We start from the raw sequence: 24498 nt of genomic DNA on the forward strand, positions 1-24498 counted from the left end.
TAGCTCTCAGGGCACACAGCATCCTCGAGTGGCCACTGTTTCAGGCAGTGTTTGATATTCATGACACCGAGGCATGAACTGTAGAGCTCAAAGGGTCCTTACAGGTTCATTAATATAAAATACTGTTTTCTGGTGGGGAAAAAAAAAATCCCCTAGAGGTTGTGTGACTTGGCCAGTGTCAGACACCAAGGCCAGAGCCGAGGTCTCTTGACGTACTCTGCCATTTTGTCCTTCTGAAGATTGAGGATGGACTTCTGATGGGAAAGACAACATTTTACTTAAATACCAAGATATTTACATTTAACCAACTTTATCATTTAATGGCAGTCTGGTTGTCTATAAGAAAGGCAAAAACTTCAGAATGCTCTGAAACAACTTTAGAAATATCACCTACAAGTATAAATTGGCTTGACTCTTGCCTCTTGGACCTTCCTTCGTTCCTTCGTTCCTTCCTTGTTTTGTCCTTTCTATATACCCCATCTTTGCATTGCCTGACATCTTTGCATAGGCTCAACATATTCAGATAGGCAAAACCATGTATGAAAATACAAGTTGTATTTGAATATTTTGGCTAAAAAGAAAGGCAATATTGCTGTACATACTTCCAGTATATTTTGTCCATTGATGCCATATAACATTGTGCATTTTGATACTTTCTTTATAGAATTTAAGAGGATTTTATTATCTTTAGTCCTATTGGGAGAGACTGAGACTTTGGCAGTCATTATTAACTGTTAGTTAATCTGGTTGCGAAGACCTGATTGTTAGTCTGGGAGGTCAGTGATCCACAAGAGTTTACCTTGATAGTCCCCATGGCCTGGGATGGGACAGAGAGCCTGGCACCCAGGAAGTCAGACCCACCCTCCGGGAGACAGGGTGGAACCACTTGACACCATTTCCTTCTCTGTAAAATGAATTTACCCATGTAAAGTGCTTAGGGCTGGGGTCAGTCCTCAAGAAATGATGGTGATCATAATCTTCAAGGAGATGGGGGAGAAAGGTGGTCCTCAAGTTCTGCCATTCCCTCTAGTAGTAAGCTGCTCACACATGCCTGCTGCAGCTGAGTTGACGGGCCAGCTGACGCTACCCTGGCTCTGTGTCACCAGCCTCTGTCCCCACCACTTTTCAGGGGGCACTCCCCATTTATGCACAGGACTTCCCTCTGGTACTCTCTGCAAATAGCACCCATGGCAGTCAGCATTATTCATAGTTATTTCCTTTTTCCATCTCCCTTAGCATCTTTCTCACTAGACTCTAATGTCGAAAGGTCAGGATGATGTCTTTCTCGTCCATTGTTGTAGAACAGATTTCAGCACAATGTAAGGGCACTAGTAAGGGCTCTACAGTATTTATTGAATAACTGAAGAAATCTTAGGTTTTCTATGAGACAGTCTGAATCTTAAATCCAGAGATTTTGCCAAAGGACCCAGAATCCCCATCCCAATTCATCCAAAGGACATAGAATCCTTTCTGGAGTTGACTCTGACCACCCAGAGCCCTGGGTCGAAGGTGTATGGAGATTAGGTTGTACCATAACTCTTGCCACATCTGTGTTTAGTGTTTGGATTTGGAAGGGACAGTGAAAAGCTAAGCACTGACTTTTATCTTTAATCTAGGCTCTGTTTCAACCTAAAAATGTGAGCAGGGAAGGGACACGTGGGTGGCTCAGTCAGTTAAGTGTCCTACTCTTTATTCTGGCTCAGGCATGATCTTGCGGTCGTGGGTTGGAGCCCTGTGTCGGGCTCTGTGGTCAGAGTGGAGTCTGCTTGAGATTCTCTCTCTCCCTCTCCCTCTGCCCCTGTTTGCACACACGCACTCTCTCTTTAAAAAATGAGTAAATAAGTCTTTAAAAAATGTGAGCAGGGGGACAGCTACTAAGTTCATTCACTCAAAAAAGTCAGATTATGTGAACGGATAAATTTTATATCACCTATTTTAATTTTTCATTTGCAAAAATAATTTTGTTGCATTTTGTAGGAAGCAAGTATTATAACTAAGAGACAATGTTTGAAAGTTTGAACATAGATCAATAGGATAACAAGGAGTCTTTAACCTGGAGAACTGGCATTTCTGCATCAGGCTATGTGACTTCAAATCATAGCTCCCTAAGGTGGCGGAATTGGTCACTTCATTGCCCCCAGGAAAGGTATGTTTGGAAAAAGCAACTGGAAGGTGTTTCAGAGCCTGAGATGTCTATTTGAATAAAATATTTGCAAATTAAATTGATTAAAATATTAACTTCAAACATCTGGGAAAGTGGCATTCAGGTCCCTTTGTGATGTATAAGCTTCGAGTGAGTCAACATTATTGACCATCCTAAAAGTAAATTCAGGGAAAGACAAATGAAGTGGCTTTAAATTGTCAGTCACAGAAATTGCCCATCTTTAATGGAAATTAGTCGTATTAGACAACCTTGAGAGACTCTGTCTTAGATATAGAAAATGATCCTACCTTCAGAAAATCCTAGAACTGCAAAATGGTAGAACACTAATGGAGGTGTTAGGATAGAGGGTGGCTTGGTTTTTTTAGCTACAGATCACTTTCACTTCTACTTCCATTTGCTCACCTTTCTTTTTTTCTTAAGATTATATTTATTTATTTGACAGAGAGAGATAGTGAAAGTGAGAGAGAGAGAGCGAGCATAAGCAGGCGGAGCTGCAGGCAGAGGGAGAAGAAGCAGGCTCCCCACTGAGCAAGGAGCCCGATGCAGGGCTCGATGTGGGGCTCGATCCTAGGACCCTGGGATCGTTACCTAAGCTGAAGGCAGATGCTTAACCGACTGAGCCACCCAGGTGCCCCATTTGCTCACCTTTCATAAGACAAAAGAAGTCAGTGAAAGGATGAAGGTGATAGAGTAGCAAAGACAATTAGCTCTAATCAAATAACCCATCCACACTCCTGTTTCCAGCATCATCTGAGGTCCAGTCAGAGTCATATGCCTATTTCTGGGCAGTGATTTGTGAGAGGAAGTGACATGTGTCTCTTTGTAGCTGAGGGAATTAAAAGCACATGTGCTTCCTCCATCTCTGTCCTCCTGCCTGTAACAATCTTGGCAACCCTACTTTCCTGATGGTATAGCTAGCTACACGATGGGATGAAGTTAACCTGAACTGCACTGGGCTCTGCGTGAAGAAAAAAAAAAAATCTTTATTTAATTAGGTTTTTTTTTTTTTGAGGTATCAATATTTATTAGTTTTCATAACATAGCTTATTCTTTTTTAAAAAAATTTTTGGGTGGGGAGGAGCAGAGGAAGAGGGAGAGAAAGAATCTTAAGCAGGCTTCATGCCCAGTGTGGAGCCTGGTATGGGCCTCCATCATGACCTGAGCTGAAATCAAGAGTCAAACGCTTAACCAATTAAGCCACCCAGGTGCCCCTAGCATAGCTTATTCTAACCTGACCAATATAATAGGTCTCTTTATAACTTTTCTGCCAAGCAGTTTAGGTAAAATAACAAATAAAATTTTAATTATTAATTACATTTAATTATTATTAAAATTAATTATAAATGTACTAATTAGGCTAGTTTCTAAGTAACAGCCATAAGAATTCCACTGGTTAGTAATGCCATGATGTTGGCCACTCTGCAGTTTCCAGAGCAGAACAGGTTAATTTTACCTCAGTTAACCACTTTTAAAGAACGTTTTTAAAAAAACGCAGATCATGTCAGAGAAAATCAGGAAAATGCCTCACTGCCCTCTCAGCTTAAAATTTTTTACAGATGCTGATCATTAAATAAAACAAAAATGTAATGCAAAAATATCCCAAACCCAGTATTGTAAAAAGATGTTACTTTTAAAGAGAAAGAAGGAAGTTGTAATAAAGCAAAACTGTATTGTAATAATTGTCAGGAGAACCCACTGAGAGTTTGTTGTATAAATGATTCATAGTAATACTAGTGGGTTCTCAGGGTTAATATGCAGCAAGCAGAATTGCTCACTGCACTGGGTGGGAGGGATTTCCCATTAAAGGGGATGGGTGGGTAAAGGATTTGGGAATTTTCAGATCATGGACAATTTTAGTAGGCAGGTTAATAGCCCCCCAAAGATGTCCTTGTCTTAATCCCCAGTATCTGTTAATATGTTACCCTCCATTTGCAAATATGATGAAGGTTAAGGACCTTGTGATAGGGAGAGTATCTTATATTCTTCACATGGACCCAGTCTAATCACAGTAATCCTTAGAAGTGGAAACCTTTTCCTGTGTCTGAGAAAGAGATGTGACCACAGAAATGCGTCAGAAAGATGCTTCTTTGTTGGCTGTGAAGTTGGAGGAAAGGGGCCATGAGCCAAGAAATGGAAGACTCTAGAAACTGGAAAAGGCAAGGAAACAGATTCTCACCTAGAGCCTCCACAAAGGAACATAGCCCTGCCAACACCTTGATTTTAGTCCCGGGACACCCATGTCAGACTTCTGACCTACAGAACTGTAAGATAATAAATTTGGGTTTTTGAAGCCACTGAGTTTGTGGTTATTTGTTAGAGCAGTGGTAGAAAACTAATACAACTGTGGAAGATTTTAAATCTGCTCGTAAAGCAGCCAGTCCCTAATCCAACTAAACTATGATGTGGTTGCTATTTCAAACATACTCTTTATTGAGTTCACAATTAATGTGGCATCAGTGACACTGCCTACCTGCTCTTCTCTCCTTCAGGGAGAGCCATCACCCATCCACGGCCTTGCCCAACCAGTGGTATCCATAGAGCTATTGTGGTATGACTTCAGGGCTCAGTATGCAACCATCTATACACTAAGAGAACAGAAGTTTATCTGAGGTCTTGTTCCCTAATTCCTTTAATCAAACCTTAGTTTTGTTACTAACTGCCTGTTCTATTATCCCAAGGGATGTGCTTGGTGAACAACTATTACCTAGTGGTTGCTTCAAATATGGGGCTATTTTTAAATGCAATTGCTACTTGATTTAGAGCATTTATAAACGGAGGATAAGCACAAAATGTGTAGAGACTGAAAAATTAGCTTGGCTCCCTCGATGGTTTGACATCACAGGAAATGCTGACTGGCTTCTATTGGCTGTCGGCTTAGCTTGGGCAGAACATTTCCTCGGACTGTCTTGTCCATGCACATGAATTGCAGATGAAGAGCCACCACGCTTTGCATTTCCATAGGGATAGCGTGTAGATTTCATAATGCATCAAATATTTCAGACTTTAAGTGGTTTTCTCCAAATATTAGTTAATCTTCACTAGTTTGTCGGAGCCCTTGGCAGGTAGGTAGCTCATGAAGAACTATAGCAATTTCATTGCTATGTAATTTTTTATGAAGATGAATGAAAAAGTAAATGCATTGAGGGAGTCTTACAATATATTATATTTGCAGTGCTTAGGCCTATTTGCAGAAAATAAATAGATCTAGGGCTGAAGCATTATGGATGAAGAGAGTCCGAGGTGTTCACTGAGTAGATGAAGATATCTACAAAAAGAAATCACGTTCAGTGATCTCTTGTGCATATCGTTGTGGGCAGTACAAGTGGCCTATAACGTTGGGAGAAACCGCCCTTTGCTGCATGCCATTTTGATTGTGTCATTGTCATTTTTTCTTAATTTATAGCTATGCCATGAATTGACAGTTATATTTTAGACTTAAAGCACAAAACCAAACAAACCAAAACATAAATGTAGCACAGTAATTATTTAAGTAACAATATTAGTAATAATGGCACCCTTCTGATCATTTTCCAAAGCACTTTACATATGTTATCCCATTTGATATTCCTATCAGAATTGTGACGACATAGGTAGAGTACTGCTTTACAAATTATGAAACCCAGACATATTATCCCACTGATAAATGGCTAAATCTGAGTTAGACACCTAAAGTACAAGGATCCTCTGGGGCGTCTGTGTGGCTCAGTCGTTGAGCGTCTGCCTTCGGCTCAGGTCATGGTCCCAGGGTCCTGGGATCAAGCCCCGCATCGGGCTCCCTGCTCCACGGGAAGCCTGCTTCTCCCTCTCCCACTCCCCCTGCTTGTGTTCCCTCTCTCGCTGTGTCTCTCTCTCTCTGTCAAATAAATAAATAAATAAAAATCTTTATAAAAAAAATAAAATACAGGGATCCTCTAGTTAATGTTAAATTGTATTCTAACATTTGTGAATCAGTTATTTAGAATCCAGAATGCATCATTTTGTATAAAATCATCCCACATAGTGATTAGGTATCTAGATCAGGTCACAAATGACTATTATGTCATAAAAGCATTTGAATCCCCACAAGATACATAGCTAATAAATCAAAGAGCCAGGTTTAAATCTAAATTCTAAAAATGTGTTAATCTCCAGTTTGTATGCTGACACATACATGATTTATAAACATTTAACCTAGATTATTTGGAGCTTTAGAAGAGGTTATTTGTTAACTTGAATGAATTCCTCGTTGGCTGATTGCAGACACTGAAAGAAAATGAAGAAAGGAGACCGTTCTCGAAATGAAAAGAGATATTTTGTCCAGAGAGGTTACTTTAAATGGCTTATGAGTATGAGGAGGACCTTGAAACTTGATAGAGCTGAGCTTGAGCTGTGGCATCTTTGTTTTATCACTTGACATTGGACAAGTTACTTCCTGGGCCCAGTTTCCTCATCTTCAAAATGGGTCAATAACACATACTTCCCAGGGATATTATAAGGATTAAATGAGGCAATATATGAAGTCCTTTGAGTTTTTCCTTCCTCTCTTCCTTCTTTTAAACCTCCAGACATGTGTTCGCAAGAACCACAACGCACACAGAGCTGCATCTGTCTGAAAGAGACGTGTGATACATAAAATAATAATTTAAAAAATCCTAAGGTCTTAACCTCTTACCTTTTTTAACCTCTCTTTCTCTCTTCAGCCATAGACTTGCTTTGGAGAATTTTAGCCGAAGTCTGCTCTGTGTGCTTTTGATCTGACTCTGTTAATTACATCTATCTACCTGCCCCAGGCATTGAGTCTCTCAAATAAAACGTTTTGTCAATGCACGGTGCTAGCAACACTAAAACTTAAATGCTTCTTAGGAATTCCAAAGAAGAAATAGTTCCGTTCTTGATTACTTCCATGACACAGTGTGGGAATTAGTTTTATTTAATACTAGCTTTATGACATAAATTGTATATTGACTACAACATGAACATATCTATTCACCCTAAAATTCATAGTGTTCCCCAGAGAGTAGTAAAAGGATATAATTTATAATAATGTAATTAACTTTTGACAGTATTTGCAATTACATTTCTTGGAGTCTCTTCATGATAAGAAAGAAAATAAAGGCAGTTCAACGAATGTGTACCTTCAAGTATGAAAATGATTTTTTTCTCCTTCCCCATTTTTTTCTCTTGTATGAATGTGTTCTATTTATGTCATTAATCTTTTGGGGAATATTTTTCAAACAGCTTTTTCTGCTTTATGATGTTCTGCTTGTTTGTGTAGAACTGTCCTACGTAGCTTAAACACACACACACACACACACACACACACACACACACAGTTCTAAGCATCAAATGAAGCAGAAATAGGATCATTTAATTCGACAGTCCAATGGCATTTTACCAGAAAATATTATTAATAATCTTAAGGCTCCCTCCCCAATCTTTATTTGACTTGGAGAGAAACTACTTTTGAGAGATGATAAGCAGTGGTTTTCAATTGGGGGCTATTTTGTCCCCCAAACCGCCCTACTCCCCCAAGAAGACATTTGACAATGTCTGGAGAGATTTTCACTTGTCACAGCTCAGGGGAAGGTGCTATTGACAGCTAGCCAGGAGAGACAGGGCTGCTAAACATGCCACAGTGCACAGGACTGCCCCTTTAGCACAAAGAATTAACCCCAAATGTCAGTAGTGCCACGAAACCAGCTCACGGCCTGCAGCTGATTCAATTCACAGGTTCCAGTGACCTAGCAGTATTTATATGGGCTATCTGAAGTTTATCTTCTTTCCTGGAAAGTCTTAAAACTTTTGCTGCAGGAGACGTTGTGGGTGAGATGTCAAGATACACTGCATACTAATATTTTCAGAGTGTATCATAACCTCCTCTCCACATCTCCCTCCCACCGACTGCCGGTGTCCTCCCCGTTGACAGCTTGATCATTCGTTCAGTTATTATATGTTATAGATAAGGTCTGTTATTCATCATGCTCACCTTTTTTTTTTTAGACTGAATAAATAACTTCTGTTGAAATAATAAGGAGAGACAGACATAGCACAACTCAACAAAACTGTTGTTATAGTGGCTTTTGGGCAGGTAGAGATGAGATTTTCACCTCAACATGAGTAGAGGGTGCTGGGGCAGAGTCAGGTAGGACTTATGATGAATGATTCTCTTTTTCTTCTTGGCTGCTCTGGCAACCAACAGCACACACAAGTGAAGTCACATTCCCAACCTACCTGGAGGGGACTGATTGGGGATTTTGATATGCAGATGTGGAGTACCTCTACTTCCTAGAATTCCATCATTGCATCCTATCACTTAGCACCAGCACTATATCCTTGTCGTGTTGCTAATGGGCCACTCAGTCTTAATCCTGCTGGGATTATCAGAAATCACTATAGGGATAATCGGTTTTGTTTTTCTACCCTGAGATTGCACTGAATCTTTAAAATATACTCATATTGTTTCTAGCTTCTACTGTTTCACATATTTGGGTCCTTGTTCCAAAGTTTGTATGATTTATTTTTAAGTTTTTTAATCTAATAAGTGATGGCTTTTTGTGAATATAGCATAAATCCAAATCCCCATGGAACCTAGGGGAAGGGAGGGAAAAATAAGGTGAAATCAGAGAGAGAGACAAACCATAAGAGACTCTTAATTATAGGAAACAAACTGAGGGTTGCTGGAGGGGAGGTCGGTGGGGGGATGGGGTAACTGGGTGATGGGCATTAAGGAAGGCACTTGATATAATGAGCCCTGGGTGTTATATGCAACTGATGAATCACTAAACTCTACCTCTGAAACTATGTTAATTAATTGAATTTAAATTTAAAAAAATTACTGTGGTCCTACAGATATAACTAAGGATAAAATATCATCTGTTCATTTTAATCAGGCATAACCTTAAACTAAGGGCACTAAGTGAGACTTTTTTTTTAAAGATTTATTTATCTTTTTTTAGAGAGAGAGGGAGGAGAGAGAGAGCATGCATGAGCATGTGGGGGGAGGGGCAGAGGGAGAGGGAAAGAGAGAGAGAGAATCCCTGGGCAGACTTGCTGCTGAGTGCGAAGCTGGATATAGGGCTCCGTGCCAAAACCCTAGATCATGACCCGAGCCGAAGGCAGACGCTTGACAGACTGAGCCACTCAGGTGACCCTGAGTGAGAAATTTTTTAAGAGGAAAGTAATAATGAAAATTAATATATTTTGTTGTAATTGTGTAGCACTTTATAATTTAGAAATCATAATAATTTGTGGTTATTTTAGGAATATTGGATCAGGCACATGGAGCATTTTGTGTGGATTACTTAATTTAATCCTCACCATGTCGTGAAACACAACTGCTCGGTCTGTTTTAGAGATGAAGAAATTGAGGGCCTGGAGATGTTAAGTGTCTCATCCTAGTAATAGGTGTTGGTGTCAGAACTGGAACCCAGACCCATCTGATCAGATTCTGGATTCTTAGCCACATGCTTTCAAAGCACCATCACACTGTATTAGGAAAGGCCTGGAATCAGGAGCAGCCACTTCAGCTCCCACAAGATATACCTAGGTGGCCTCCCTCCATCACACCTGTCTGTTTTCTTCCTGACATATATCCATCTGATCTCTGCTCCCCAGAAACTTGACATCCGTGGTCGATGCCACAGGCAGTGATGTCTACATTAATTGGCACCTTTGATCTATGGGCCTCTAAATCTGATCCTGAGCCTTAACAAGATTCCCTCTAGTGCTGGCTCGGATCACCCCAAAATTGGACATAGACGTGTTGTGGTAGTATAGACCCACAGTACCCCTCCAACTGTATCCTCTACGCACATCAAGGCACCAAGCCAGCTGAAGGTGGGCCATGAGCTTGATATTTATCTAAAGTCTTGTGCCTGAGTTTACTCCATAATATGGCCTTGCTTGTTTTATTAGGAAATCAATATTTTAAATTACTAACCAGGTAATTTACTTAGCTTCTACTTACTGAATCTTTGATAAGAACAGACACCCTGGAAAGTTGGACAGTGGTTCATTGGAGGTTTCCTACCACCTTAAAGTTTCCTACCCCTAAGGGATGCCTGCTATACTCTGGGAACCAAGGGGAGGGACCCCTACTTGCTCCAAGAGCAGAATTGGTTACATAGTAAGTTCAGAACCAAATGGGCAAAAGGCTCCTTTCTTTTCCAACACCTGGGATAATGTTGATAGATTATAATATAAGTGATTAGTTCCTTCTTTGTGTCAACAAAATTTAGAGGATGCAAAAGCTGGGGACAGCAGAAATATGAAACAATAGGCATTTTAATTCTATAGGAATCCCCTATATTTGGGTTAAGTAACCTTACAATAAAAATGAAGGGGCATCCACGTTATTTTTTATTTTTTTAAACTGTTCTTTTTTTTTTAAAGATTTATTTATTTATTTATTTGACACACAGAGAGACAGAGAGAAAACGCAAGCAGAGGGAGCAGCAGAGGGAGAGAGACGTGGGCTCCCTGCGGGGCTCGATCCCAGGACTCTGAGATCATGACCTGAGCCGAAGGCAGACGATTGACTGACTGAGGCACCCAGGCGCACCTATTTTTTAAAAAACTGAGTTAGCACTGAGTGCAGTGCATCGTGTAATGTTTGAAATATAGAATGTGTTCGGTAAATATCTGTTGATTAGATTAATAATTCATTATTTTGAATATGAATTGGTCATTTGTAAGAGTCTAACAATACTTCGGCTATAAGAGAGTAACTTCTTTTGGGTAATGACTGTTTTATAGGGGAATTGATCAGTAATTACATGACATGAAGATCCAGCCCCTATATTTTCTACCCTGTTCAGGGATACTCGTATCAATGGGAGGCTGGGCCAAGGGGAAAGACAGGGATAATGTAGCTCAAAGACCTGTGCTCTGCTGTGCGGAACAGGAACGGCTGCGGTGCGCCCAGAGGCGCCAGGCAGTAGCTTCATCTCTGCTCAGTTACCCCATCTCTGAACTGGGCATAATAATAATTACCAGCTTCACAGGAGGGCAATGTGGATTAATGAGCTAATCTTGTAAAGTGCTTGGCAGATGAAAAGTTCTGAGAGGTGCTATGATTGTGCTCATTAGTTCTCGCAGATATTCCAGGAGTCAATCTTCAGCAAGGAGACGTGTAATTAATGCAGCAGCTCTTTGTGGTTAGCGTGATGCTCGCTCAGGAGAGAAGAGCCTGATGCTATTTGACCAGTTTCTTCCTTTTGATGTCTGCTGACTGCTTTTTCCCCAGCTCCAGTCTACTCCCACATACCTTCTCTGGGTTGTCTTTCCTGATAACTGACCTTGCTGCTGGAGTGTCTTAATTAGAATTTGAGGTTTGCTTATTGTCTTAGTCCGTTCAGGCTGCTGTATAACAAAGTACCTTAGACTGGGTTCAGTGGCTTATAAACAACAGATATTTATTTCTTGCAGTTCAGGAGCTTGGGAAGTCCAATGTCAAGATGCTGGCAGGTTTGTCTGGCGAGGGCCTGCTTCTCGATTCATAGATCACATCTTCTCCCTGCTCACTGTGTCCTTACATGGCAGAAGTGGTGAGGGAGCTCTCTGGGGTCTCTTTCATAAGGGTGCTAGTCCCATTCATGAGGGCTCCACCTTCATTACTTAAGCAGCTCCAAAGGCCACACCTCCTGATACCATCACTTTGGGGGTTAGGTCTCAACATATGAGTTTTGTGGGGACACAAATGTGCAGTCCATAGCACTTTCCGAGGGTAGGTAAGAGTCATGTGGAAATTAAGTGTCATATAGCTCTTCTGATGATCCTAAGGGCCCCCTTGAACATTATCCCCATTCTGCCCGCACAGAGCTCAGGAACGTAGCTGGCTCTGGCATCCAAAGATCCTACCATTGACAATGGCACTTCCTGGTCAGTCCCAGCGGCATCCGTCTGGGCAGTGGGTACATGGCGTGTGGTGCAAGTACAGATTCAGGAAGCCCAGAGACCACTGGGAGCAGGAATGACATTCTGGTGAAGGGTAAAGGAGATTTGCAGGAAACAACCTGGGTATCTTGAGGTTCCAAAGCAAGTGGAATAGATCTACTTATTTAAAAAAATTTTTTTTAAAGTTTGTAAAATGAAGGAAGAAGGTGGAAATGTTGGGCAATTATTAGCAAGCCTGTCCAGTGGCTTCACGAGTGATTTATGTGACCTGCCTTCGCCTCCTCCTAAACTGGCTGAAGTCAAGGCCATGCGCTCTGTTTCTCTGCAGCGGCCTTGACTCTGCCAAGGAGCAGCTTTGCTCTGATGGGGCTGGAGGGGAGGGAACCATGCTGGGCCATTGGGCTGCAGGGCCAGCTCATAGGAGTGGACATCAGTGTCCTGCTTTCTCAAATCATGTCGATCCAAACTTTAGGGCCCTATCTCCTCTAACACTGCCATTAGGAAAGAGCACATGGTCCCCTCCAGGCCATTTGTCCTACAAGGAAATTTCTGAGCAAGGATGGGACAGGGATCCAGGCCAGAGGAATACTGTGCTGGTTTATTTACCCCTCTTGCTAGCTCTGACTGACAGAATGAGAACAGCATGCACTGGGTTTGTGGTTTACTTCTTATATGGCTTGCCCTCCGGTTTTCCTGATGAATTAGAAAGCTATTCAGTATGCTGACTTGTTTAATTAACTTGTAAAAGAAAATGTTCTTTAGGACAGGCCACTCCTCACCACAATGCTTATTAGCACACCTGAGGCCCCAGACAACCACCCTTGGGTTTGTGATGTGCTCTCTGCTATTTTTTTCCCCATCACTGGAGCATTATCATTTGTCTCTCCACCCCTCAAAGAAAGAGAAGAGGCTCATTCCAAATTCCTTCTGGGGCTCACCACCCAGGAGCCTTTTGTGTATTTGTAAATCATGAGCTCTGGCAAGGGTCTGAGGAGAAGGAGGTGAGGGCAATTTAGCTCTCTGAGGAAAAACACTCTACTCCTGCCCTTTTATGCCTGTCTGACCGTGCCAACAGCCCCATACATACTGCCATTCCAGAGCCTTCTGGATAAGCTTCATTATACCAAATATCATTATTAATATTTACACATAATAATGACCAAGAATTTACACTGTGCCGAGGACTGAAATTTTAACACAACAACTTGATACAGTAGGTATTTTCACCCCATTTTATGAACCACAATTCAAAGAATGTTGTAACTGCCTAGAGTTACTTAGTGGTGGGGGCCAGGAGAAGAAATAACCAGAGTAGGTAAGTAGTGGAAAGTAATTTCTCCACCCAGAGTTCATGGAGAAATTTGGAGAAAGCCATGGACATCTGTCTGTATTTTGTGGCTCTGTCACATGAAGATAGATTTTTTTAAAGGTTTTGTTTATTTATTTGTCAGAGAGAGAGCACAAGCAGGGGGAGTGGCAGGCAGAGGGAGAAGCAGGCTCCCCACTGAGCAGGGAGCCCAATGAGGGGCTCGATCCCAGGACCCTGGGATCATGACCTGAGCCGAAGGCAGCCGCTTAACCGACTGAGCCACCCAGGCATCTCGAAGATAGATTTTCCCCAGAAGTCTTTCCATTTACGAATCAAAGACGTTTGGAATTGTGTAGAGGTAGAGGAGGTATGTTGAAGAATGATAGAAAGAGGAGAGAGAGAGAAGTAGAGAGTGGCAACAGGGGAGATGAAGGTGTTGGGGGAAGAGTGTGAATGGTTGCCTCTCACCAGCTGGATTGGAACCTTGCAGTTACTTGGCTTTGGATACAAATGGGCACAAAAGAACCTGGAAAACTGGGTATCAAAAGATCTTTACTAACTACATTAATGTTGAAAGAAAAAGATCTTTCCTGGCTCTTCCGCTCAGGTGATAGATGAGAGCAGAGACGCTAAATGACTTACCCAAGGCCAAACAACTAACTGTCCGTAGTGCTGGAACGAGAGCTCAGGGCTTCGCTCATTGCCTGGTACCTGCCGTCTTCCGCCCGGGGGCCTGAAGTCCACCGGGTTCAAATGCCACCAGGGACGGGGTGGCATTGCGATGGCATGCTCCCTGGAAGGGAAAATAGCTAGAAAAGGCAGGTGTCAGGAAGCTGTTTCTCTGATAGCTGTTTCAGTGATGGACGTGGCGGATTTGATTTGCGTCCTCAAAAGGGAAGACGTGGACCGGAGGACCTTGGCCAGTAGGTCGGTTTTCCCTTTGGGACTGCCTGGATGGGGAGATAAGAGGGACACAGTGTGACAGTCAGTTTTGCAGCAAAATCCACTCTGGGCACATGCAATAGCATTGTCTCATCATTTTCTAGGCCAGTGATTGGGGAAAAGTAATCACTGGAAAAGGATTGGCTCTAAAGTGACTGGAATGTCAGACAGGCACTTCATGGTGCCATGGGGATGTCTGTTCCCTCCGAGCTTCCGGACCTTTTTGTTTCCTTTTGTTTTCCTTCTTCTTCTAAAAGTGAAGCTACCAGATGGAGAATAGTATTTCAAAAGAAGTATCTCCTCCCCACCCCCTGAGATGTGGGAGTCCATGGTGGCAGGGGTAATGACGTGTACTTATAAGTAAGAGTGTCTTTGTTTGAATCCTTGCTCTGTCTCTTACCCTATGTGCAGCGTATAGTTATTTCTACTTATCTTCTTTACCTCACTTTTGCAGTCTGTAAAATGGGCATCGGAATAGTACCTACCCCATAGGATTGTTTGTTAAGATTAAATAGCTTAACAATTATAAAATATTTCAAACTATGTGGCACATAGCATAAATCGGCATGTGTATTTGTTAAAGAAACAAAAATAATTAAGAACTAGACACCAAATGCAGAGGAGGTGTTGAGTCAAATGTGGGTAAAGAATTCATGTGATTATGACACGGTCTCAGGTTCCCTTAGAGAAACTGAATGCGGCTCATGTGTTGGCAAATGCTGCAGCCATGAAGATAAATCCACTCTTTTTGACTATTTGGGTGAATGCTCCAAATAGCATGGCACATACCAGCCTCATATTTGTAAGTACTGGTCACTTTTTTTTTTATTTTAAAGATTTTATTTATTTGACAGAGAGAGACACAGTGAGAGAGGGAACACAAGCAGGGGGAGTGGGAGAGGGAGAAGCAGGCTTCCCGCCAAGCAGGGAGCCCGATGCGGGGCTCGATCCCAGGACCCCGGGATCATGACCTGAGCCGAAGGCAGATGCTTAACGACTGAGCCACCCAGGCGCCCCGGTCACCTCTTTTTGATACCCATAGTATGAAGGCATAAGCTTTCACCAGCTTCATAAATGGAATTAGCTCCCCTTGATCCTACCTCCTAGATGTCCTAGGCACACTTCCCCAGAGAAGTGCCTCCCATGATCTTATAAACCCGTCAGTCCCTCCCTGCTCCCACGCATCCACGGCTGCTGACCTCAGAGCTGCTTGGAGCATCGTCATTCCCGCTCCTACCCTTCATTGGGAAGGCGAATCTCCATGCTAAAATTAATCAGTCCATATAACTAAAACCAGGCCTGATGGGCAACAAGTGCTCAACAAATGCACACTATTATTAATGTTAAGACCATTATCCCTGGGTGCCTCTCAAGCTTCCACTTTTCAAAGTGCTATAGCATGGTTAGTTTCTCTGCAGACCTGGAGAGAATGGATGATTCCTACACAGAAACCCTTATCTTCTCTGTGTGCTATGCCTCACATTTTATACAGTTTTTCGTGAATACTTGGGCCCATTTCTGGCTCAGCCGCTCACCAGACTCTCATTAAGTCTCTCCTGAAAACCTTCTCTAGCTCTCCTTTTCCTGACCATATGGGCTCAGACTCAGTCCAAGAGGCTGGCCATGGTAATAGCCACCATTCACTGAGCTCTTACTGTGCACCAGACAGTCTTTCAAATGCCAGGCAACAGTGATATTTAATCTTCACAGTGATGCTATCAGGTTGAATTATTAGCACCCATTTTACATATGATGAAGTTAAAATCAAGAGCATCACTTTCCCATGGTTACCCAGCTAAGAGATGATGCAGTGAGACCTCAAACCAGTAATCAGCTTCTGGATCCCAGTTCCTAACCAGTACACACCCTGATGGGGAAGAGATGTCATGCTACCTTCACCAAACTCTGGCCCTTCTCTCCTTTCTACCTTGTCCAGTGGTACCAGATTTCCTTCTTCACTTTTTAGTTCCAATATGAATCTTTCCCGGTATCTCAAATTAACATAAGCATTTACTGGGACGGGTTCAGGTGGAAGAGTTGGTTACACATTTGGAGCCCCAGCTAGCCAGTAAAACTATCTGTTAATAGGGGCTGGTGTCAGGAAACACAGATAGTTGATTCAAATGGCAAAGATCTTAATCCCAGAATCCAGAATTGTGTGAATACCTTTTATATATTATCCTTAAAGACTATGTCAGTTCCATATGTATCACTGTGCTCATTTAATAATGATCTTGTATTGCTCACTGAGCAATTACTGCATATCTATTAGGAAGGCTTACTAAAGATCTGTTCTTTCATGTATTGTTTTTTGCTAATGCCCAGGTAGACAAGAGCAATAAAGTTTGCTACATTAAAATGTGGTCCACAGATTTTGCATTTCATTTGTTCATACATTAATTCACCAACAATGTTTTTAGCCCACCATGTGTAAGGAATCCATAAAGAAGCTTGTAAGCAAATGTAATTGTGATAATATTTCCAAATATTTAACTGATATGTTTTGATGCCCCCTTAAATCATGATTCCATGTAGCCTCTACTTCCAAGGCTGAGTCATGAGGCACATTGCCCTAAGGAAGGAAAGATTGGACACTAACTAGAACAAAGAGACCCATGGACCACTTTTATGGCTCATGACCAGAAGGCTCTAGCCTTTCAGTACCATGTGTCTGTTGACCAGATGCATCTTGTATTAGACTTCTAACCAGGTGTTTAGGCATAATGCTTTTAGAGATCATCTACTTCGATACCCTCATTTTACCAGTGAGAAAACTAAAGCATAGAGAGATGAATGAGATACCCAAAAAAGTTAATGGCAGAACCAAACTTGACCCCAGAGCTCTACTTGGAATCCAACATTCTGAATGACTTTCTCTGTTACTTGGGGAAATGTCTAGTTTGTCACCCATATTCATTTAAAAAATTTTTAATACATTTTTATGGTCAAGAAAATAGTTTGCTTTGATAAAATCCATGTTTCGTTATTGCTGGGTGTTTCTCTCAAGAACAAAGGTGAAGGGGCGCCTGGGTGGCTCAGTCCTTAAGCATCTGCCTTCGGTTCGGGTCATGATCCTGGGGTCCTGAGATCGGGCCCTGCGTCAGGCTCCCTACTCTGTGGGAAGCCTGCTTCTCCCTCTCCCACTCCCCCTGCTTGTGTTCCTGCTCTCGCTATTTCTCTCTCTGTCAAATAAATAAATTTAAATTAAAAAAAAAAAAAGAACAAAGGTGAAGATTGTGAGCATGGCTGTGAATGTTTTCATCTGTTCTTACCAATGGATTTAAGGTAGCCAGGGGTGGCCAATTTGCAGCGGTTAAGACCAGCCTGTGCCCTGAATGGTAATCATTCTGGCTTCAGTTCTAATCTTAAAAAATGATTCAACGCGGTCATTGAGATGTCAGGCCATGAAAGAAAACACTCTTCACTTGTGATTTAATGAGTATTTAGGACAACTGATAATCCTCAGATTGGATCAGTGTGTGAACCCTGAGCCCAGGAGGACATTTCATGCCTTGTCTGTGTTGTTGCAGCTGTTCTGCAGCTTGACCCATTGACATAGTCACTGTTTGGTGTCAATATTTGCAGACTGGACAGTCTCCTTCTGCTAGATGGTCTGCTTTGTGGGGACTTAAACTCCTTTATTAGTTCACTCAAGGATAAATAGATCTCCATTCAAAACTTGGTTTACTCTGAAAGCAAATGAGAGTCCATTTAGTATAGGAGGGAGAGAGAGCAATAGTTGGAAGTTGGATCATGGCAGGCTGGTCTGGGGCCTTCCATGATCTGCTGAGGTCTACTGCATCTTACCTCCCCTTCATTCATTCCACTGTGTTCCTCTTTCTGCAGGATGTCAGTGATAATCTGCCTTTTAAGTCTGGGTTAGCTGCCAAGAGGACAAAACATGGATTTTTTTTCCCCATCCATGGACATAAAGATCCTTAGAGATTAGTTTTTTTCTCGAGAAGCTAGTATTAATGTCCTCAGAGACTTGAGACTCCTGGCAAGAATCTGAGTGGTGTTAGAAAAAGGCTGATGCATATATGATGGAATAAGCTGGAACCATGTGGCTGGGAGATGATAATGGAGCACTGTGGTTGTCGTCATGGTGTCCATTTTATGAGCCATGTGGAAGAGACATCCCATGGTGACAGTGATCCCATGGTGACAGTGACTACGGGAAATGAGCAGTCAATAGGGAGGGAGCGGGGGGAGACCTGGAAGGTACAATCTACTCTTTGTGTATGTATATTTGCAAAATGAAGCTCATTCACATATTTTCCATTTTATAAATATTTTCTCTGATTAAAAAAATGTGTGGTTGCTGTTAAAAATACACAGAGGAAATTATAAGGGGAAAAATTAAAATGACTTCAGGTTGCAACACCTGGAGATATGAATATGTTAATGATATTGGCAAATGACTTTTCTGAAAAGTTTTTCCAATTACATTTCCATTGATTTGTGGATTATGAATACTCATCTCAGCGTATCAATATCAGCATTAATCATTAGGTTTAAAAAATGCCATTTTTATAAATGAGAATTGGCAGGCAAATCATTTTTTAAAATATTGTTATTAATATAATTATTGAAAATTTGCATATTTTTCAGTTGTGAATGGTTTGTTTACACTTCTGACTTTTTAATTCACTTGTCTATTCTTACTGATTTGTAAGGCCACATTATATGCTTGGTACATTAACTACTACATGTCATTGTTATTGAAAATACTCTCCCCTTATTTTTTGCCTTTTACTTTTTTTATAGTTCTATTCTTTTTCAAAGGGTTACTGAAGTATAGTTAATGTACAATGAACCACACATATTTAAAGTATGCCATCACCACAGTCAAGATAATGGGCATATACATCATTTCTAGGAGTTTACCTGTGCCCCTTGCAGTTACTCTCTCAATTCCTTCTCCCTCCCCAGTAACCTCTGATCTACTCTCTATCACTGCATCTTCGTTTGCACTATCTTGACTTTTATAAAAATGGAGTCATAAAATATGCCTCCCCCCCAGCTTCTTGGACTCAGCATAATTATTTGAAATTCATCTATGCTGTTGCATGTATCAATATTTCATTTCTTTTTATTGCTGAGTAGTATTTCATTATATAGTTGGTTATGCCAGAGTTTGTTTTTTCAATCATTGATGGACATATGGATTGCTTCCTGTTTGTAGATATTACCAATAAAGCTGCTATGAACATTTCCTGTTCAAGTCTTTGTGTGAACATAGACTTTCATTTCTCTTAAGTAAATCCCTTGGTACAGAATGACTGGGTCACATGATGGGTGTAGATGTAAAGTTTTAAGAAACTGCCAAACTGTTTTCCAAAGTGCTTGTAACATTTTACATTCCTGCCAGCAATGTAGGAGAGTCCCAGTTGCTCCATGTTACCACCACCACTTGGTATGGGTGGCCTTTTAAATTTTAGCAATTCTAGTGGATATGTGGTGATATCTCACTGGGATTTTAATTTGCTTTTCCCCAATGACTAATGATGCTGAACATCTTTTCATGTGTTTTTTGGCATTCTTATATCTTCCTTGGTGAAATGTCTGTTAAGATGATTTGTGCATTTTTTTGGTTCTATTATTGAATTTTGAGAGTCCTTATATATTTTAGATAAAGTCCCTTTGTCATATGTGTTTTGCAAATATTTTCTCCCCAGTGTGTGGCTGCCTTTTATTTTGTCATGTTTCATAAAGAGCGTAAGTTTTGGGGTGCCTGGGTGGCTCAGTCGTTAAGCGTCTGCCTTCGGCTCGGGTCATGATCCCAGGGTCCTGGGATCGAGCCCCGCCTCGGGCTCTCTGCTCAGTGGGAAGCCTGCTTCTCCCTCTCCCACTCCCCCTGCTTGTGTTCCCTCTCTTGCTGTGTCTCTCTCTGTCAAAAAAATAAATAAAATATTTTTTTTAAAAAGTAAACAGGTTGATAATAGGTAATACTATTAAAAAAAAGTGTAAGTTTTAAATTTTGATGAAATCAAATTGATTTCTTTTTTTATAATCCGTGCTTTTTGTGTCCTATTTTAAAAATCTTTTATAAGCCCAAGGTGACTACAATTTTCATCTATGTTTTATTATAAATATATTACAGAACATGATCCATTTGAGTTAGTTTTTATATTATAGTATAAAGTAAGCATCAAGTTTTATTTATTTTTCCACTTGGATATCCAATATTTCTAGTACCATTTGTTGAAAAGGTTTCCTTTTACCCACTGAAGAAGATTTCCTTTTCCCCATTGTATAAGGACACCAGTCATTGGAGTTGGGAGCCATCCTATTCCGTATGAGCTCACTTTAACATAATTAATTTCATCTTCAAAGGCCCTGTATCCAAACAAGTTTATATTCTGAGGTTTTGGATAAACTTGACTTTAACTCAGTACCAAATTACTTGGGTACTTTTGCTGAAAATCATTTGACCATATATATAACTTACACTCTGTGGTTGGGCTCATTGCATTACACTTCAAAACTCCTTGCTTATCTTGAGGTCAGTTTAGATATTAACCTCTGTTTTATTCCAGTTTGTTAAATGATTTAACCTTAAAATCTGGAGTAAATTTTGGAATAGGGTATATGGTTGCACTGTAAGGTTTTTTTTCCCCATATAACCAATTTCCTTCCTTCCATCCTTAGTATTTATTTTGTGTTTTAAATTCTAAAGATATATACATAATCTCACATAAATGCATATACATGATCACGTATACTTTAAAAATAGCCATTCTCCATTTGTGAGATAATTCATCTCATACCCTCTTTGTTGCTTCCTTTAAGTTTTTATAAGCATATATATATATATGGGGTGATTTTGTTCTATTTTTTTGAGATTTGTGCTAGTGCTAATCATAATGTTATAATTAGCTTTAATAATTATGAGGAAAGATCTCTCATCACTTTCATTTTTCCTGCATATTCTTCATGATAAACTTCAAAATAATTTCAAAATTTTTAAAGTCCATTGCAGTTTCTACTGGACTAGCGTTGTATCAAAGCATAATTTTGAGGAGATATGTAAGTCTTTTCTATTTTTCGTTAAAGCTTCATCATGTGGGTTTCGAGCACACATTTCTTATTAGCGTCATTCCTGGATATTTTCTACTTATTGTCTTCTATTATATATGGAGTCTTTATTTTTCTTATTATATTTTTCTAACGAGTTTCTGCTGATACATAGGCACATAAATGCTTTTGGTAGATTTGTATTTAATCTGGTTGCTCACTAAAACTACTTGTATTAATTCTGTAATTTCAAAAATTACTTTTATCTCCTTTTGGCCTCCAAAATTTAAACCCTATTTTTTTTTTTATTTTGGCATCTTTGATGATTATTTTCTGATGGCTGGGTTAATTTCCTTTTAAGATCTGTGATTTGAAGGCAGGACATTCTTCCAGTGTCTGGAGAGTGTTATTCTACTGGTGTGATTGCCTCCTGTCTTTGCTGCTTTGTTCCCTGAAATTCTCAATATCATGGTGCATTAAAATGTACGATTTCCAATAAGCAATACTACCAGGGCTCTTTTGTCCTGGTCTGTATCTCCTTTTGGACATCATACTTTGATACAATGTCCCAATACAGTTTCTATGCCTGATCTGTTTTCCTGAGAATGGCTCTGTCCAGTCATGTAGAGGGGAGATGGTATGGACAGAATTATGGCTATCTTAGAAAGTAGCAGTTAGGCAGAATTATGGCTACCTTAGAAAGTAGCAGTTAGACATTAGACAGATTTCTGCTCAGCTTTCAGCTTATTTCAGATTTATAAACAGAGAAAGCAGACAATGGGAGAAGCAGGAATGGTTTTCCTTGCAATTTTAGGAGGATGGCTTGGTTCATTTGTTAACCTTTCCATGAGGCTTTGCAGATAATAAAAATCTTTCCTAGATTTTAGCAACAAATTGATGGCCACTTCTAGTTTTGAAATGGTTGTAAGTTCTTAAGTTCTTCTCCTACAAATAGGTATTTCATTTTTTTTAAAGATTTTATTTATTTATTTGAGAGAGAGAGAATGAGAGATAGCATGAGAGGGAAGAGGGTCAGAGGGAGAAGCAGACTCCCTGCTGAACAGGGAGCCTGATGTAGGACTCGATCCCAGGACCCTGGGATCATGACCTGAGCCGAAGGCAGTCGCTTAACCAACTGAGCCACCCAGGTGCCCTACAAATAGGTATTTCAGTGGAAAGCTGGTGGAGCTTGCTTCTTGGGCTATAAGCCAGCTGCCATTCTTAATAGGAAGATAAGAAGTTTGGAGGCAATGAAGTAAAACTTTGGAGACTAGTGTTCTATAGATTGGGATCTTCCGTCAAGAAGCCTTCATAGAAAAAGGAGAGTTTTCTCAAACATTTGTACAAGCCCTTCCTCACACACCTGCCCTTCCCCTTGAAGCCTAGGCTACCATCCTTATAAAATTTATTCAGCATTGTGGAAAAATACAAATCACAAAGCATTTATTTGACAGCAAGTATCAGACAAAGAAGGTGACAAGAACCCTCATATCCTAAAAAAGGTGGTAGGTATGTCTACAGGACAACAAGGGACTGAAACTGCTCCTTCTACTCTAGCCAGATCCCACTTCAAGTCTATATATGAGAAGGCAAAATTGAAATGTTGAGGAAGTCAGAATTTCTTTGGAGAGAGTTGTCAGGTTGTCCAGTGTTTTCCCTCCTGAGAGGGATGTCCTTCTTCCACCCCAGACCAAGTAGAGGGCACTTCTAAAGAGTCACTTGTGAAGAGCGGGGTTATCTTCTGGGAGAAGAAACAGAGGCATCATCCTCATTAAATGCATTCTGAACTGCAAAAACCTATAGGTGTGCCCCAGGGTGTGTTATGATGAGTTTCTGGAAGAAATTGACTTTGGCTCCCTGGAGTCAAGGTAGGAGAAAAGTACCATTCCTGCAAGAAGGTCTAATGGTGAGATTCCAATTGGAGCTCAGTGAAGGGCTGACTGGTGGAAAATGGTTTCACCAGCATTTAGGGGCAGAGATACTAAGTCTTCTCTTGAGTCATTGGGTGTTACAGAAGCCAACAGAGGAGCCTAGTCATGAGAGGTTAATGAGAAAGTGCATCGCCTTAGGAGGGAGACTGAAAGCTGGAGGTGTCTGAAATGGACTGTCTCAAACAGACCCAGGAAAGCACCTGGTGAGAGAAGTAGAAAGAGTTGGCATTTGGGCAGCTGCCCCATGGAGGACACATAGCTAAATTACATTACCAGTCAAGTAAGATTTTGCTCACTCACCAGTCTTCTCACCCTAGGTCCTACAGAGAGCAGAAGGAGCAAAGGCAAAACAATGAGAAGAGTGATAAAGAAAAGACCAAGATGAAGGAAGAGTGAAGCCGACTAAATTTTCTTTCCCCTTTTGCAGGTCAAGGATGTTCATGTGTTTATTCTGAGCTGGGAAAAGAAAGAAGCTTTAAATTGAATGAGACTGAAGTGCTTATTTCTATTGGAACTTGACTTTTGGGTGCCTTAATGAGGTTCTTCTAACACCAGAAAGGATGGGCAAAGCTGCAGATCTGTTTAGGGCTGGGAAAGAGAAATTAGAATTTTTTAGAAGAAGTGATTTTAAAAAATATTGTTTTCCCGTTTTTCACCCTATGAATTAGTCCATTCTCTATGTTAATTATACTTGTACAAAAATCTATATGAAAGGGTAAAGTCATGTTGGAATTCTTTCCCAAATTGTTGATAAAATATTGGGGTAGAACCAGGTTTCTTAAATTCTTAGAAGAGATGCCCACTATTTATCTTGAATGCTCCTTACTGTCATGTTTTGCAGGAATGATTAATAATAATGCCAACCCAGTTTCTCAGTCTTCAGGGGTACTAACCTTGACCAGAGGATAGACAAAGACAGTGAAAAATTCTTAACCTGAGCAAAATCTCTGCTCTAATAAAAGAAAATAGACCTGTGTCTTTTAAAAATGAATGTATCTTGTCTTGGTCTATAAATCTTGTCAAAGGAATCTATTTGACTTAGAGCTGTTCAGATTTATATTTTGTTTCAATAAAAATTATGGATAGTGAGAGATTAATAAGGTTAGAATCTATGACTCTACACTGATATAAGTGAATGAATAAATAAATAAATGAGGAAGGAGGGAAAGGATTTTCCTTATAGTATAATGTCAACTAAAAAATATAAAATAAGTTACAGAATTAGAAAAACACCATTTGCCAACCAGGATAGTGATAATTGG

General features: G+C 40.5%; 1 protein-coding gene across 2 annotated transcripts in view; it reads left to right on the forward strand.

Moving 5' to 3' along the window:
* The window catches only part of FRMD4A (FERM domain containing 4A), a 598644-nt gene that overhangs the window by 47886 nt on the left and 526260 nt on the right, over positions 1-24498 (forward strand). The gene's annotated exons all lie outside the window — the stretch shown is intronic.

The sequence above is a fragment of the Zalophus californianus genome, chromosome 9, assembly GCF_009762305.2.
Source record: "Zalophus californianus isolate mZalCal1 chromosome 9, mZalCal1.pri.v2, whole genome shotgun sequence".
NCBI classification, from domain to species: Eukaryota; Metazoa; Chordata; class Mammalia; order Carnivora; family Otariidae; genus Zalophus; species Zalophus californianus.